Source organism: Macrobrachium rosenbergii, chromosome 19 (assembly GCF_040412425.1).
Source record: "Macrobrachium rosenbergii isolate ZJJX-2024 chromosome 19, ASM4041242v1, whole genome shotgun sequence".
NCBI classification, from domain to species: domain Eukaryota; kingdom Metazoa; phylum Arthropoda; class Malacostraca; order Decapoda; family Palaemonidae; genus Macrobrachium; species Macrobrachium rosenbergii.
This window is the reverse complement of record NC_089759.1, coordinates 5,981,454-5,996,962: the sequence shown is the minus strand read 5'-3', so window position 1 is coordinate 5,996,962 and position 15,509 is coordinate 5,981,454. Positions and strand designations below refer to the sequence as shown.

At 35.3% G+C, this 15,509-nt stretch overlaps 2 protein-coding genes across 7 annotated transcripts in view; one reads left to right on the top strand and one right to left on the bottom strand.

Annotated features, from left to right (window-relative positions):
- Positions 1-15,509, top strand: part of LOC136848578 (uncharacterized) — an 85,568-nt gene that overhangs the window by 34,755 nt on the left and 35,304 nt on the right. The gene's annotated exons all lie outside the window — the stretch shown is intronic.
- Positions 11,073-15,509, bottom strand: part of LOC136848579 (barH-like 2 homeobox protein) — a 421,854-nt gene continuing 417,417 nt past the window's right edge. For both annotated transcript variants that reach the window (XR_010856053.1, XM_067120872.1), the window contains one exon: positions 11,073-11,140. The gene's annotated coding sequence lies outside the window, so the exon portion shown is untranslated. The remainder of the gene's footprint in view (positions 11,141-15,509) is intronic.

The following is a 15,509-nucleotide window of genomic DNA, read 5'->3' as shown; positions in this document are numbered from 1 at the left end:
GAAGCTAATTGATTAAATATTACTAGACTAAGTGTTTTAGCTTACAATTGCAGTTTTCGACCATTTCGGTCGAGTTAAAGTTGACCGAAAGTCGAATTTTTTCTATTTATCGTGATTTATATGAAAATATTTCAAAACTGATAAAAGCTACAACCATGAGTTATTTTCTGTTGTATTTTACATGAAATTGCACACGTTTTCATGTATAAAACTTTATGTAATGACTAATATAAAACGGTGCAAACATTACGACAACGTGATTGAAAGAATTTCTGAGATGTTGGTCGAGTTACCACGCCGGACGTAAGGAAAATGTCTTTTCAAAATTCACCATAAATCGAAATATTGTGCTAGAGACTTCCAATTTATTGCAAAATGAAGGTAAATGATTGAATATTACTAGAATGTAAGAGTTTTAGCTTACAATTGCATTTTTCGACCATTTCGGTCGAGTTGAAGTTGACCGAAGGTTGAAATTTTGGCAGTTATCGTGATTTATGTGAAAATATTTCAAAACTGATAAAAGCTACAGCCATGAGCTATTTTCTGTTGTATTCTACATGAAATTGCACACATTTTCATATATAAAAGTTTATGTAACGACTTAATGTAAAACGATGCAAACATTACGACAACGTGACGAAAGAATTTCCGAGATGTTCGGCCGAGTTACCGTGCGCAGACGTAAGGAAAGTTTTTTTTTTTTCAGAAATTCACCATAAATCGAAATATTGTGCTAGAGACTTCCAGTTTGTTACAGAAGGAAGGTACATGATTGAATATTACTAGAATGTAAGAGTTTTAGCTTACAATTGCGTTATTTTACCATTTCAGTCGAGTTAAAGTTGACCGAAGGTTGAAATTTTGGCAGTTAGCGTGATTTATATGAAAGTATTTCAAAACTGATAAAAGCTACAACCATGAGTTATTTTCTGTTGTATTCTACATGAAATTGCGCACATTTCCATATATAAAACTTAATGTAACGACTAATATAAAACGGTGCAAACATTACGAAAACGTGACGAAAGAATTTCTGGCGCGGACATAAGGAAAAAGTTTTTTTCAAAAATTCACCATAAATCGAAATATTATGCTAGAGACTTCCAATTTGTTGCAAAATGAAGGTAAATGATTGAATATTACTAGAATGTAAGAGTTTTAGCTTACAATTGCATTTTTCGACCATTTCGGTGGAGTCAAAGTTGACCGAAGGTTGAAATTTTGGCAGTTATCGTGGTTTATATGAAAATATTTCCAAACTGATAAAAGCTACAACCATGGGTTGTATTTTGCTGTATTTTACATGAAATTGCGCACATTTTCAATTATAAAACTTAATGTAACGGCTAATATAAAACAGTGCAAAACTTACGACAAAATGACGAAAGAATTTCTGAAATTTTCGGCAGAGTTACCGCGCGGGCGTAAGAAAAAAGTTTTTCAAAAATTCACCATAAATCGAAATATTGTGCCAGAGACTTCCAATTTGTTGCAAAATGAAGGTAAATGATTGAATATTACTAGAATGTAAGAGTTTTAGCTTACAATTGCATTTTTCGACCATATCGGTCGAGTCAAAGTTGACCGAAGGTTTAAATTTTTTGTAGTCGACGTATGGTACGTATACTCGGCACCCAACAGACAATTTTAGTCGACATATGATACGTCCAGTCGGCGTTTAAGGGTTAATGTGAAATGTGCAATATAATCATGTCATATATATATATTGTACTGATTTAATTCTTATTGTCTCTGAATGGGAAGGTGTTGGAAAGCTGCCAACCAAATGAGATTATTTTAAGTGTCTTGTACACTTCTGGGACTAGGATGTTGAACCGACGGATGTGAGGTGGTGCATACCTGTACAGTACTTGTGTAAAAGACAAAACATTATTTTTGCTTTGGTGCCTCAGTGAGGTTATTAAAAATGATAAAATTGATATGAAAGTGATGCAGTACATTTTTTTTTAAATCAACATTTTTTTGTTCATGAGAGAGGGAAAAAAGTATGTACTTAAGTTCCACCTACTCTTGTGTTATCTTTTGTCAAGACCTCTGCTTTTCCTTTTCTGTTGATTTCTTGGAACAGGCAATATATTTAAATGTTTGTTATCCACTCCATTTTAAGCCAACTTTTTTTCCTCTAAGAGTTTTTAACATGATTTTTATCATGTTACATCCTAAATATTTTACTTGAAATGCCAACTTAGAATTATAAAATTTTACGGAATTTTTATTATGTTAGGCTTTGCACTATAGTGTTTCTGTACATTATTTTAATTTCTCTTAGTTTCTTGTGTTTTTCAAAACAGAATTGTAGATCTTTGTGGTATTTGATGGTAAATGTCCCACAGTACACCTAGCATGTTGCCTTTGGGTGGTGAGCATCAGAGAAAAGAACCTAGATCCAACTTATATCTTGGCCCTTTGTATTTTCTCTAAACTAAATTAACTAGGCTTTCTCACCATTACTCTCACATGCAGTACAGGTTGTCCATCACTAATCCGGCAATTAGTAGTCCGGAACAATCTGTAATCTGGCACAAATTTCGGCTAGAGTAATTTCTAATGTTTCCGCACTAATTTTCAAATTTCTTGGGTTGCTGCGCTAACTCGCTCGCCGGCCACTTCGATTTGGTGGCGCAGTGTGCTGCATCAACAAACTGGAGGTGTTTGTAAACACAGGCATGCTTTTGCTGTTTCATTTTTTACGTTTATTATTGTCTTTTGGCCATATTTTAGCCCCAGCCATGGCTCCAGTGAATAATGGAAGTGCTTCTCGTGGTGTAAAGCGCAAACACTGAACATTGTCCATATCGGAAAATGTTGAACTCTTGAAAAAACTTGACAGTGAAGGAGAAAGTAATGATAAAAGTGAGGATGATATACAGGTAGCAGAAAGAGTTTCTATTGATCAGTTAATTCAGCTGACAGGTGAACTGCTGAAAGGTTTAGAGCAGCGCAGTTTTATAACTGAACAAGAAATAATGAATCTTTACATGCTGCAAGATAAACTAATCAAAGAAAGGCCAAAATATATGAAACAATTAATTTGTAGTGTACCTCTACCAATTATTTTACTGTACCTGTACCTCTATTTCAATAAAAGTTCACTTGAATTTATTTGATAATTGTCTTTTCTTTATCAACCAGCTGGTACTGATTTAGGGGGTATTTTAATTCTAAGATGAGGTGCTTAGCTACTGGGTTTCGTGTATTCTAGCCTAATAAATGGCTAATCTGGCACCCTCCAGGTCCCAATGATGCCGGATTAGTGATGGACAACCTGTATATATCTTATTTTTAATGAACTTGACATGTTTCTGTCTTCCCTTCTGTAGAGATACCTCAAACCCCAGCCTGTTTAAAGACTGCTGGGTGATGGGGTCCAATTTGGGCTTTTATATCAATTTAGCTGTCTCTTTTCATATATAGCTTTTGCAGGTTTCCAATATCGAATTAGTGTTTTTAGTCTACCTTTGGAATCTGAAATGTCCAAATTTTCTGATGTTTTGTTTCCCTTGGTAAAGGTATAAAAGTTACCCTGTACTGCAAAAAGCATGCTCAGCATACCTGGCAAAATTTTCTTTCAAGTTTGGTTTTTAATTTTAAATCCATTTTTTACGTCTTCCACGGCCCAAACCTAGACTGGTTTGAATTGAGAGAAAATTGATGGATCAGTGACAATATGTTGATCATCATCATTACTGTTTAAATATCAGGTTATCAGTTCACAAGTTTAGACAATGTATGAGTTCCTTTTACTTGTGCATCTTACACATTCTTTTTTTAAATTCCTCTTTAGGTCAGTTAGTGTCCTTGACCAATGATCTTCTGGGCCTTCTTGCTTGTTAGCATCCAGCAAACTTTATATATATATATATCTATAATTACAGTAGTTGCGCTTTTTCCCTCTCCGTGTTTATGAGAACTTAACACTACATTTCAGACTCAATGCTTGTTGCTCTATCTTCATTTGTGATATTGCTCCTCAGTATACGCAAGCCATGAATCTCAGCATTTCATTTTCCTTCTAAGTGTTAGTTGTCATACATGTCACAATTTTTTGCCCAGTTCCATATATAGAATACTTTTTTTTTACTGGAAGTCCAGCAATCTCTCTCTCTCTCTAGATTAGATAGTAATAGACACTCATGATCAGTTTGATTATTTTATTTTTTCTACCCTTTGGGTGGTGTGATGTTTTAAGTTGTTGTGACTTAAAAATGTCACCTGAACAGGGTTTTTATCAGCATGGAATACAGAACTTAATCAATTTCAGTGTACAATGTTTCTTATTGAGGAAATTATTTCAAACTCGGTGGTTTAACATAATCAGGCAAAATGCCACTAAAGGATTTTGGCATTTTGTGCTTGATCCCATGCTGATCATTATCTACTTCAATGATGACAATGTTCATTACCTATATAGTGCTTGCAAAATAAGCAGGTTTACTGATAATCCATGAATGGGTATCAGTACTGATAATACAATAAAACAATTGCATGAAGACCTGGACATAGTAGGTGACTGGTTAGTAAAATAGCAGATGCCTTTCAATTTAGATAAGTGCAAAGTCATGCATATAGGTAATAAGAGCAAGAATGCCAAGTTTGACCTGCTTTGTAAGGAAATAGAGAGGTTTTGTCAAGAGAAAGATCTAAAATTCATTATCACTAGTAAGTTAGCTGATTCTTAAATTGATTATCACTAGTAAGTTCAATTTCTAAATAGTGTTTAGAATGAAAAAAAAAAAAAACTTAAAATGGCAAAGATACACAAGGAAAAACGTAGTACTCTTCTTGTATAATGTATAATTTAGACCCCAACATCATGTTTGCTGCTCAGGTCTGATCATCATCCCAGAGTAAGCACATAAAAAGATTAGAAGCAAAATAAGAGCAATAAAATGAAAAATGAGACATCTTGTTTGTTAGAGGAGGCTAGGAAGGGTCAGTTTGATTTAGGTGTCAGTTAATAGAAACATTTAGATACTCAAAGATGTAAGTAACAGACTACATGAATCTGTCTACCCCAAGTAGTAACCAAACTAGATTTTGCAGATGGAAACCAACTAGAAATATAGTTTCAACACTGACTACTATGGGAGCTTTGTCATATAAGATAAGCCATATTGTGACCAGCTTAGGCTTTAGATAGTACAGCACAAAGTTAAATTAGAGTGATTAACACACTATCATGATCTATCTGTTTTGAAATGGTTACCTTGCATTTTTAGGGAAAAATTTATCAGGCAAATGTCCCGCTGTATCCCATAAAGTACAGTACAGTAGTGCAGTTCTATAGATAGAGTGGCATGTAGTTAATTTTTTACCTCCAAGAATATCAAAAAGAAGTAAAAAACAATGTCTGTACTTTGGTTGCTGTAGCATGAGGGTCAGAGCTTGATTACTGGCATACATGAGCAGTGCCATAATATTTCTAGTGGAAAATGAAATTTGAAAATGAAGCTATTTGATGATCAGATTCAGTCAAATGACTGAAAGTAGCCAATTTGTGATAAATACAGTTTTTGATGGTTATTGCTGTAGATTATTATTCAGTCATCGTAAAAAATAAACACGGCATATGCATTGCCACATCTCTGATTGCTTAACTCAGGTCAAAGATGAGTATATAATGAGCTGCTTCTGTACTTTTTCATCATGGAAAATAAGAAATTAAAAATGTGGACAAAGTGAATTGTCCAAGAATGAAAGATTTAAAAACTAATTTGTCATATATCCTGAAATACAAACTGACCATTAAAGTTAAACATTAACAAGTAAAAATTAAGTTATCTGTACAGCGTATAATGCTGTATGAAACTCGGCCACGGCCCATGAAACTCTCAGCTGCGGCCCATGAAACTTTCAGCCACAGCCCAGTGGTGGCTTGTTGTTGGCACTTACAGTGGTGCCAGGCGTACAGTCATGACTAAATTTAACCTTACATAAAATAAAAACTACTGAGGCTAAAAGGCTGCAGTTTCGTATGTTTGATGATTGGAGGGTGGATGATCAACATACCAATTTGCAGCCCTCTAGCCTCAGTAGTTTTTAAGATCTGAGGGGGAACGGACAGATGAAAAGCCATCTCAATAGTTTTCTTTCACATAAAACTAAAACCTTTTATGTATCCTGATATTTTATAATGCCTATTTAAAATTGTCTATAATGAATTTGAAGTACATATAGTTGCCTGTCCATTTATTACCAAATGTGTAAACTTGTTAGAAAAAGAATGCAAACCAAGCAGTGAGTGAAAGGAATTAACCTGTGGAGTGCACAGTTAATAAAATAAGTACTGTTTTCCTATTTTATATACAGATAATGTTATCTATCCCCTAGGTAATTGTTGGTTGTTTATGATATCGGGTATAGTTTTCTTTCATAGAAACAGCAGTAACGTGAGTTAACAGCTCTGTTATTCCACTCTGATAACAAACCTTTGCAGATAGTGTTTTAAAGTTAGAAATGTGACAGCTCCATTAGATTGATTTTTAGGGCGTTGAGTAATAGGTAAACAAGGTGGTTTCAGTTTTTTATTAGATAGTCGTTATCTATTTACTTGTCTGAAATTTGTGAAATATTGTTATTACTGTACCAGTATAGAGTAAAGTGCAAAGATGTTTAATTAATCATTGAGATGGCCAGCTCCTTTGTAAAATGTAGTAACAAGAGTAAAAAATAGTTGGGAACTAGATAACACCAATTTTTGGTCTATTGTAAAATTAAACCCCCATATGGAAATAAAGACATGTTTCAAATACTTTCACCGCCAATTTTTTCATCTTGATGGAAAAAAATTGAATGACATTTTTGTCATTTAACATTCTTAACAGAAGAGGTTGGTGGCAGAACCATTGAAAATAAATATTTATTTTTATGTGCAAGACTATACAGAACCTACAGCAGTACTTGAAGATTTTGAAACCAGGTATGAATTTCATGACATCTTTTTATCTCAGTGGGTTATCTTATCATTTGCCAATGGTAGATTAAACTGTATGATGATGATTTCCCAAAAGTGTCAGTTTACATGTGAAAATGATAAGTCTGGTACAATAGAAACATAGATAGTGCAAAATAATAGTTGCCAGATGCTATCAGAATGGTTAATGATAGTGATTTCTTTTTTTTTTACGGCATTCATTGTTAGCTAGTGTGAATAGTACTGTACAACATTATACCATCCGTGTCAGATTTGTTTTAAAATTTTGCTAAGAATGGAGAATGATGAAAGTAAGTTGAATATACTGTATCAATATAGATTTTATAACATAATTAAAATGATTTTGCTTTCTTTTCTATATGAATTTGTCCTGTAGATACATATTTGGTAAATGGATTGCTGTATCAAGATATCTGTTTTAAGTGTTTTTTTTTGTGACACCAGTTTTGTATTTAGTAGTATAGGAATAGAAGCTTGAAAAGACTAGGGAATCACATTGTAGACACCTGTGTCTCCCCCAGAAGCTTCGTAAGTGGTGAAGAGTAAGTGCAAGTGAAGGTAAAGTAGTTGGACAGCTAGGTGGTACCAGACTAAGGCGAGTGGATGGAAGGTAAAAGGCAGAGAGCAAGGCAGCTATAGGCTGAAAGAATGCTGCAAAAAAAGAAAAAAAGCTTAATACTGTCAGTTATTGAAGGTACCAATAGGTATCTCCAGATTTACAGTAATGTATTTTGAAGTTGCACCATGTTTGGACATTTTTTGTGAATTGTACTGTACAGTATTACATTTTGCAGGGATCTTATGACTATACAAAATAAATTGTAAGATTGAAGTATGCATGAATTGCAAACATCGCTTTCATGAATTTCTCTACTCTTTGTCAAAGGATAAATTTGAAAGTTTAATTTCTAGTTGTAGTTATAGATAAACAGTAATTAGCAAAGTGGTGAAGTAGTTAAAAGTGGAAAGCCATGTCTCCTGCAAAAATACTTGCATTTTTAGTCTGTTCAGTGTCATGACTTAGGAAGCAAATTACTATAAGTCTGAGCGGGGCTTGAAATTATCATCATACTGATCTTCTTCAACAACATTTGCAATATAATCAGTGAGAAAAAGCCAGTTTTTTTTTTTTTTTTATAAATTAGGCATGAAATATTTGTTATATACCATTTGAATTTCTGGATCTTTAAGAATAATACTGTATAATGATGTGTACATACCCTGATGTTTAAGATGGCCACATATTTACTGAAATTCATATCTTGATGAGATCTAATTTGTTTTTATTTTAAGGATGAGGGATTCATTTATCATACAGTAATTCCAATCAATTCAATATTTTTAACAGTGTTACAAGTTACAGAATTAATATGTTACTCTATTGTGGCCAATTCCTATTCTGCAAAGTACTACTCATCTTGATCTTTTCACATCTAGATATTTCTAAGGATGTGAGGAATTTTTTAATACTTTCCTTTCTGTGTGATCTTGGCCATAAGCTGATTTCTAGTTTCCAACAAAAGTTTAGTGTATCTGCCACTACTGAGTGAGTTAAGGGCCACATCTGTTTTCCATTGTGAGTTATGTTATTTTTCATTATGGTAATGAATGGTTCTGTAGCTGTAAAGTCCGCTTGTTTATTTCCTGCCTTATCAGCACAAATATGACCCTGGCAAAATTTTATCTTGGCCACGATTTTTAATGAAGCATAACTAATATTCTTGTATTCCTGGAAGTGTTTGATTGAATTGTCCAATTGCCTGTAAAACACATGAGTCACAGGTGATTTCTGTTGGAGAGTAACAGAATTTCCTTCAATGGTATTAGAATTGCATATTGTTTAGCATTAATAAAAATTAAAGTGATAGGGAAATCTCCCCTTTCAAATGAAATTTGAAAACTACAACAAATCCAATGCTTGCACTAGATTTGGGGCCATTTGTCAACGCTGAAATTGAGTGGTACTCCAGATGCTCAAAAAAGTGTACAAAATTTAAATGCATAACCTCATAAGACAAATCAAGTTACCCTAAAATACACCTACAGCATTCCACTACTAAAAGCTTCTTGGGAGGTGCCACACAATTTTTTACCTTTAGGATTACAAGTTCTGACTCAAAAATGATACCCATACACTTTGGGGTATTTGGGTTAATGGTATAAAAGATGTTTCTCATTAAAGGCTACTAAATATTTTTAAATTTGGAATCTTTTGAATTTGATAATACCACTGCACCAGTAATGACTAGAAATGAAAATCCTGCAGTAAATTGCACATGGCTTATTTGCTGCTGCTCAAGTCATGGGTTCATAGTCTCTTTGCCTTGCTTACAGGTTGACATCGTTGTTGGTGAAACTATTGTTTAGTATGAAGTGAATGACTTTTGTGGTGGACAAATGGGAGAAGGGCCCCCTGATATAAGACCAAATCATGTTCATCAGGTATCAAAGGGGGATCCGTTAAAGCAGGGGTTGGCAACCTCCAGCCCTCGAGGGATTTCAGTCTGGCCTGCCAACTTAAAACCTGGACTCCTAATTATCTAACAGTTGTTACCTAGTTTTAAGGCATTAAGTGATCCTTATAGTACACTTGATATCATGGCAACCCCTCTGAGACACTTCATAGCTGTCTAGCCCACTCTCTCCAAAAGGTTGCCGACTGCTGCTTTAAAGGATTCCACCTCGTTTGGAGTTGTTTCATCTTCCACTTTTAGGGAGGTGTCATCAGTATACTGACATGCTTCAGGTACTGGTTGAAGACTACTCCATGACGCCCATGTAAAAGTTAGGAAGTAGGACCTGTGGAAGGGATTCCATTGCCCTACCATTGTCCTGGACATACATGTTGCCCCTCTGGTCCTTATAGGGCCCCCTCATCATACAGATGTCCAGCAATTCTTGCAGAGTTTGCTCAGGGATGTCCAGTTGTTGGGTACTCTTATCTCTGTATATGCTATTGAGGGTCGATGGTTTCAGGGAAAGGGAAACTGGAGAATAAGCTTTAAAGATCCATAGAGGTAATGAGCCCATTCAAGGGGACGTCAGCCTTTTGGAGAACGGGGTTGATGAGTGACTGGTGTGTTGAAATCCTGTTGAGGTCCTTGGCAATGTAGTGTGTCAGGGTAGAAAATCTGGCTAAATATGGGGCTTAAATAGTTAATTTTTTTTATGGGCCTTTACACTCCCGTGAAGGTAGCCAGTTTTTTATTCTCCCAAAAGCTTATGGAAGCTTGATGCTTTCTATAACAGCATTTATGACCTCATTAATTCTTTTAATGTCCCTCTTAATGCCCTTTCTCTGGATTGTCTAGAACTTTTTGGAGCCCTGAAGGATAATATCAGGGAAGTTCCAGTTGTCTTTATGTCCTTCATTAACTGACTGCTCCTTTCTTCAGAAACACAATTCTGCCCAAGATACAAGTCTTTGTCCTTGTATTTTGCTAGTATGTTTTACTGTGCATCTATACATTTGACCTATAAATTAATTGGTTTTTTCTCTTACGATTGCTTTTTTGAGTTTTTTAATTACTTCATAAAATTATTTACAAAATATTTTACTTTTACATAATTTTCCCTTTTGCATTACATGTTAAAAGCTCTTGCTAATGATAGCTTTAATGTTTTGATGGTAACCCGATGTTATGTCTAGCCATTTTGCAGTGCAGAGTAGGCATGACCCAATTAATCTTTTACTATTGTGGTAGCATATTATACGAAAACAAAATATCTAATGTATGTGAAAACATCTAATTTAGATAATGACATTTACATCTCATTTATTGCTGCATTATTCATGGGAACTGTGATCAGTGAAAAACATAAGTCAAGTTCTGTGCTACTGATGAAGAATTGAGAAAGAGATGAGTGAATGAGTCGGTGAAATGATTTGTGTTTGATTATGAGCTGTTGATGCTTCCATACTCTTTTGTCACCAACTATTGAATGATGTTCAGATTGTGTTGCGCTTAAAGCATAGCTGTGTCAGGCATGCAATTTCAAGATATTTTTTTCTCTTTTTATGAGAAAATTTTTTGTTTTATGCATAGATTTCAGTAAGCCATTATGCCTTATATAGAGAAGAGGATGCACTTTTAATCCATTTTTTTAATTATACTTTGTTGATTGCAGGAAAGTTCTTCATGGGCACTCTTTCTTCAGTGGTAGATTCACGTATAATAATTTCTGAAAATAGATAATCATGCAATAAATAAAAATTTGAAAATTACAGATAAGTTATAATAAACTTTTTATAACCAAGCAAACAAATTTACCTAGAATAATGTTATTATTTAAAAGGAAAGTAAATATTTTATATAACCCCATGACCCTTAAGCCTAAATTTATGGTCAATGATTGCTCCTAGATATTCTACCCAGTCCCTTTAAAATAAAATGTGAGTTGAAAGATAGGTACACTCAGGTAGTTGAAAGATAGGTACACTCAGGTAGAAGTGCACATATGCATATTAAATCCTTAGTTATCCAGTAGTCAGCTATAGTTGCTTTTCATGCTCCTTTGGTTTGACAAGGGTACAGTATGTAAACTGTTATTTTTACCGAGGGTTTTTTTCACCGAGGCTCATTTGCACTCACTCGCAGGGATGCCCTTTTAGCTCAGAAAAGTTTCCTGCTAGCTGATTGGTTGCAAGTATTATGTCCGAATAGCATCATTGTCTTCAAATAATTACCAAGTAATGTGAAACGAAACTTATTTACAAACTTAAATTTCTCCCTCAGATATATGTTTTGTCAATAAATAATGGTAATGAATAAAGAGATTGTAAAGTATTGTGATGGTAAGTCTAAATTTAATAACAACACCCGCCGAAGTCAACGACAGGAGCTTGTTTTCGGATGCACGGTGCATAATTTTTTTACTTTTCATATATTTTAACACCAATTGGGATAAATTACACTAAGCATAAGAAAAACATGTTACTGTATTATAAACTTTCTTTGAATACCTTCTTTGAATACCAGAATCTACTAAAAACATGGAATTAATAAAATTCGCTATTGGTGAAAACTTCCGGCGAGGTAAAAGGAACAGCTTGCAGCGGCCTGGCGGGAAAACTATCACAGCTGACTGTCATAGCAGCATTTTCCTGATTTATGTCATTGCAGCTTTTTCCTGATTTATTTAAGTGTTGAAATCAGTGGTATGTTATTGAGACTACTTTAATGGCTATCTCTGCAATTAAATAGTTTCTATGCTTCTTTTTGTAGGTGCACACTAATAAAAATATATTTCGCAGAAATTAACAACTTACTCTTCCATGTAAGGTACAGCAGACAATGCGAGAAAATGAAAATAAAAAATGTGACTGAGTAGAAAATGTACTATACACATACATTTTAAGGATTGGTAGGCTATAGGCGTCTACTGTCAAATACCGAGGCGGGGTTGGAAGGGAGAGGGAGGGTTATAACATTTGTAACCCTGTGAAATTATGAATTCGTTTAATTGTGATTTTTATGCTATTTATGGAACACTACAGTATCCTCAAACCGAAAATAGTGCTGTTAATAGAATCTATACCTTTACAACAAAATTAGCAAACCCTTTCTATACGGACTTACATCATAGGCCTACATACACCTACCCTAACTTATATCAAGCATCAGCTACTGTTTACTGTTACTCCTTACCTTAAAGAGTTAAGCAAAATTTATTGCAATTGTCAAAAAATGGTGTAAGACACATAGACATAGGCTAGCCTAGTTTGAAATGTGAGCAAGAAATAAAGCCATAATAAGGGAAGTACATTATTATTATGTAAAAGAAAAAAGAACCTCTTCACATTTATCATAATAACAAAAGGCTTCAGCACAAAAGCCTATAAAAGATGATATGTATCTGAAAAATTTTCTTGCCCATCAACATTTGCTGGCAAGTGGATACCATATGAATAACGAGGCCTACCTATTTAGGTAATTTTATCTAAATCTTATCTAAAGCCACAGGCTCTTCCTTTTATCTCCCCGGAAGTTTTCACCAATAGCAAGTTTTATTAATTCCATGTTTTTAATAGATTCTGGTATTCAAAGAAAGTTTATAATAACATGTTTTTCTTATGCTTAGTGTAATTTATCCCAATTGGTGTTAAAATATGTGAAAAGTAAAAAAATTATGCAGCGTGCATCCGCAAACAAGCTCCTGTCGTTGACTTCGGCGGGTGTTGTTATTAAATTTAGACTTACCATCACAATACTTTATAATCTCTTTATTCATTAACATTATTTATTGACAAAACATATATCTGAGGGAGAAATTTAGGTTAGTAAATAAGTTTCGATTCACATTACTTGGTAATTATTTGAAAACAATGATGCTATTCGGACAAAATACTTGCAACCAATGTGCTAGCAGGAAACTTTTCTGAGCTAAAAGGACATCCCTGCAAGTGAGTGCAAATCCGCCTCAGTTTACTGAGTATAATTGGTTGTGTTGATCTTTCTGTAGCAATCTCAGGTCATATTACTTTCTTCTTGTAGCTGGAGTTTTCAGTGGGCACTGGATACTACTTCCCCTTCCTGCCCTTGTTTCAAGAAGTTTTCAGGTTAAAAAATATCTCCAAATTCACACTCCCCTGACCATGAAGGTTCTTTTTGGTTGCCCCACCTGTATGGTCCCACATCTGTTGTGTGGATAGCCTATGCTCTTCCTGTACTGAGATATCACCATGATTGGAGTAGCTGGAGAATGGGACTTTGGAACTTTGCATCGTTTTTTTTTTTTTTTCCTCACCTTCAGCCATGGTTATGATGTGGGTCATCAAGCCTTTCCTCTCAGATGTTTCTGGGTCCTCTACATTTGCCCCTTGTCTTGTATGACTGTGATCACTGTAATGTTGGGATGTGCGTTTTGCTAGATCTTGTGTTCTTCTCCTGTAGAGGAAATTGAAGGGATTTTGTAGTCTACACTGGTTGTTTGCAACACGTCATTGCTATTGTTCACCCCCCCCCCTTTTTTTAGGACCCCTTCATCCAGCTTTTCTATTTTGCCACCTTACCCTTGGCCTTGATGCCGCCTTCTGCTCCCACCACTTCCTGGGATTCTCCTGTTTGTGTTGGGTAACTTACTCTTGTTCATCATCTGGAGTTGAATGTCCCTTTTGAAGTTTGTTCCCTGCTGTGCTAGTCAGGCTGTTCCTGCAAGTGCTACCCATTTCTGTTCATCTTGGTTTTTTCTGGCATCCCAAATTACACACATGATCTTGTTACCCTGAGTACTGCTTCTTGACCCAAGGAGAAAAGGGAAGGGAGGAGGGCACTTGAGTTTTTGGTTATGGGTATATACAAAAACTTGAGTTATACCCTCATAGCAACCTTGGCTGTTGCTCTGCCAACATCTGCTTTCCTTACCTCAACCTGTTCTGCACTGTTAAAGGAGAGTAAGACACATGTAAGGTATAAATAAGGTAAAGAAGCACAAGTGGACTTCCTCATCTTCTGCCTCCCACTTCTTTGTGCAGGAAGTAGTAGTGGTATTCCAGGAGCCCCTCACACAAGCAGTCCCACTGACTTCAAGTGAGCACCTCCCCCTTCTAGGTATGACGCCTGTATTCGCTCGCCTGCATGTGGAGCTTATGTTATAGGCAGAGTTGACAAAGGGTTTCTTAAGTGTGCTTGATACACTAAATGTTCTTTTGATTTCTTGGACAGGATGACTGTCCCAGGCTGTGTGTCAGGCTGTGTGTGACAGAGTCGGTGCTACCTTCTTGTTTGGCACATGCAGTCTCTTGGTTGCACATGTGCAGATGGGGTTCGTGTGTGACAGGTTGCTCTTGTCCAGTTTTGTGCTTGTGATCTTATAGAAACTTGTCAGTTCCTGGTTCCTCAGACCTCCAAGGTGTACTTGCTTTCCTGTGGCCTCTAGTAGTTCTGCTCTTGTTGATCAAGGCAGTCTTGATTAATCATTAATGTTTTATTGTCAGGCATATATATCACTCTCCATTGGTGTCATGAAGAATCTGTATTGTGTTCTGCTACCGCACTGTCTGGTGACTTTTTAGTTTTTTCCAAAAGTTGGTAAAATGCATAAACTAGATGCCCTGTTCGTCTGAAGGTTCATGGAAATAAACTGAAGGAAGAATGTGGGTTTAGCCTTGATGAAAACAGGCAGTTTGTCGTAAATGATATTTAGTTTAGGAATCTGGGAGAGCAGGAGATTATCATTATTATTAGGCACTATACAGTAGTTTAACCAGACCTCTGAGCCAGTGTATTTAGCCCTTATGGGGCAGGGCTAAAGGATTTAGCTTTATCATCCTGCTTAAATACAATTTTTGTAATTGCAATGATTGAAAATAGTGGAGAAATCTGACAAAATATCTTCAACGGATTTTGTTTCCAAATCAAGTGGGGTATTCATCAAATATCTATGGGTCAGTTAGTAGATGAGTCAGAATTGCTTTTGTGAATCTTTTCTTCTGGCATAATGGATTCCATATTCTAGTGTTGGGTTTGATCTGTTGTAATTTGTTACTGTCATGCTCATTATTTCAGATATTCTGCCATTTATTGATTATAATGGATTCCAAAGATATTAC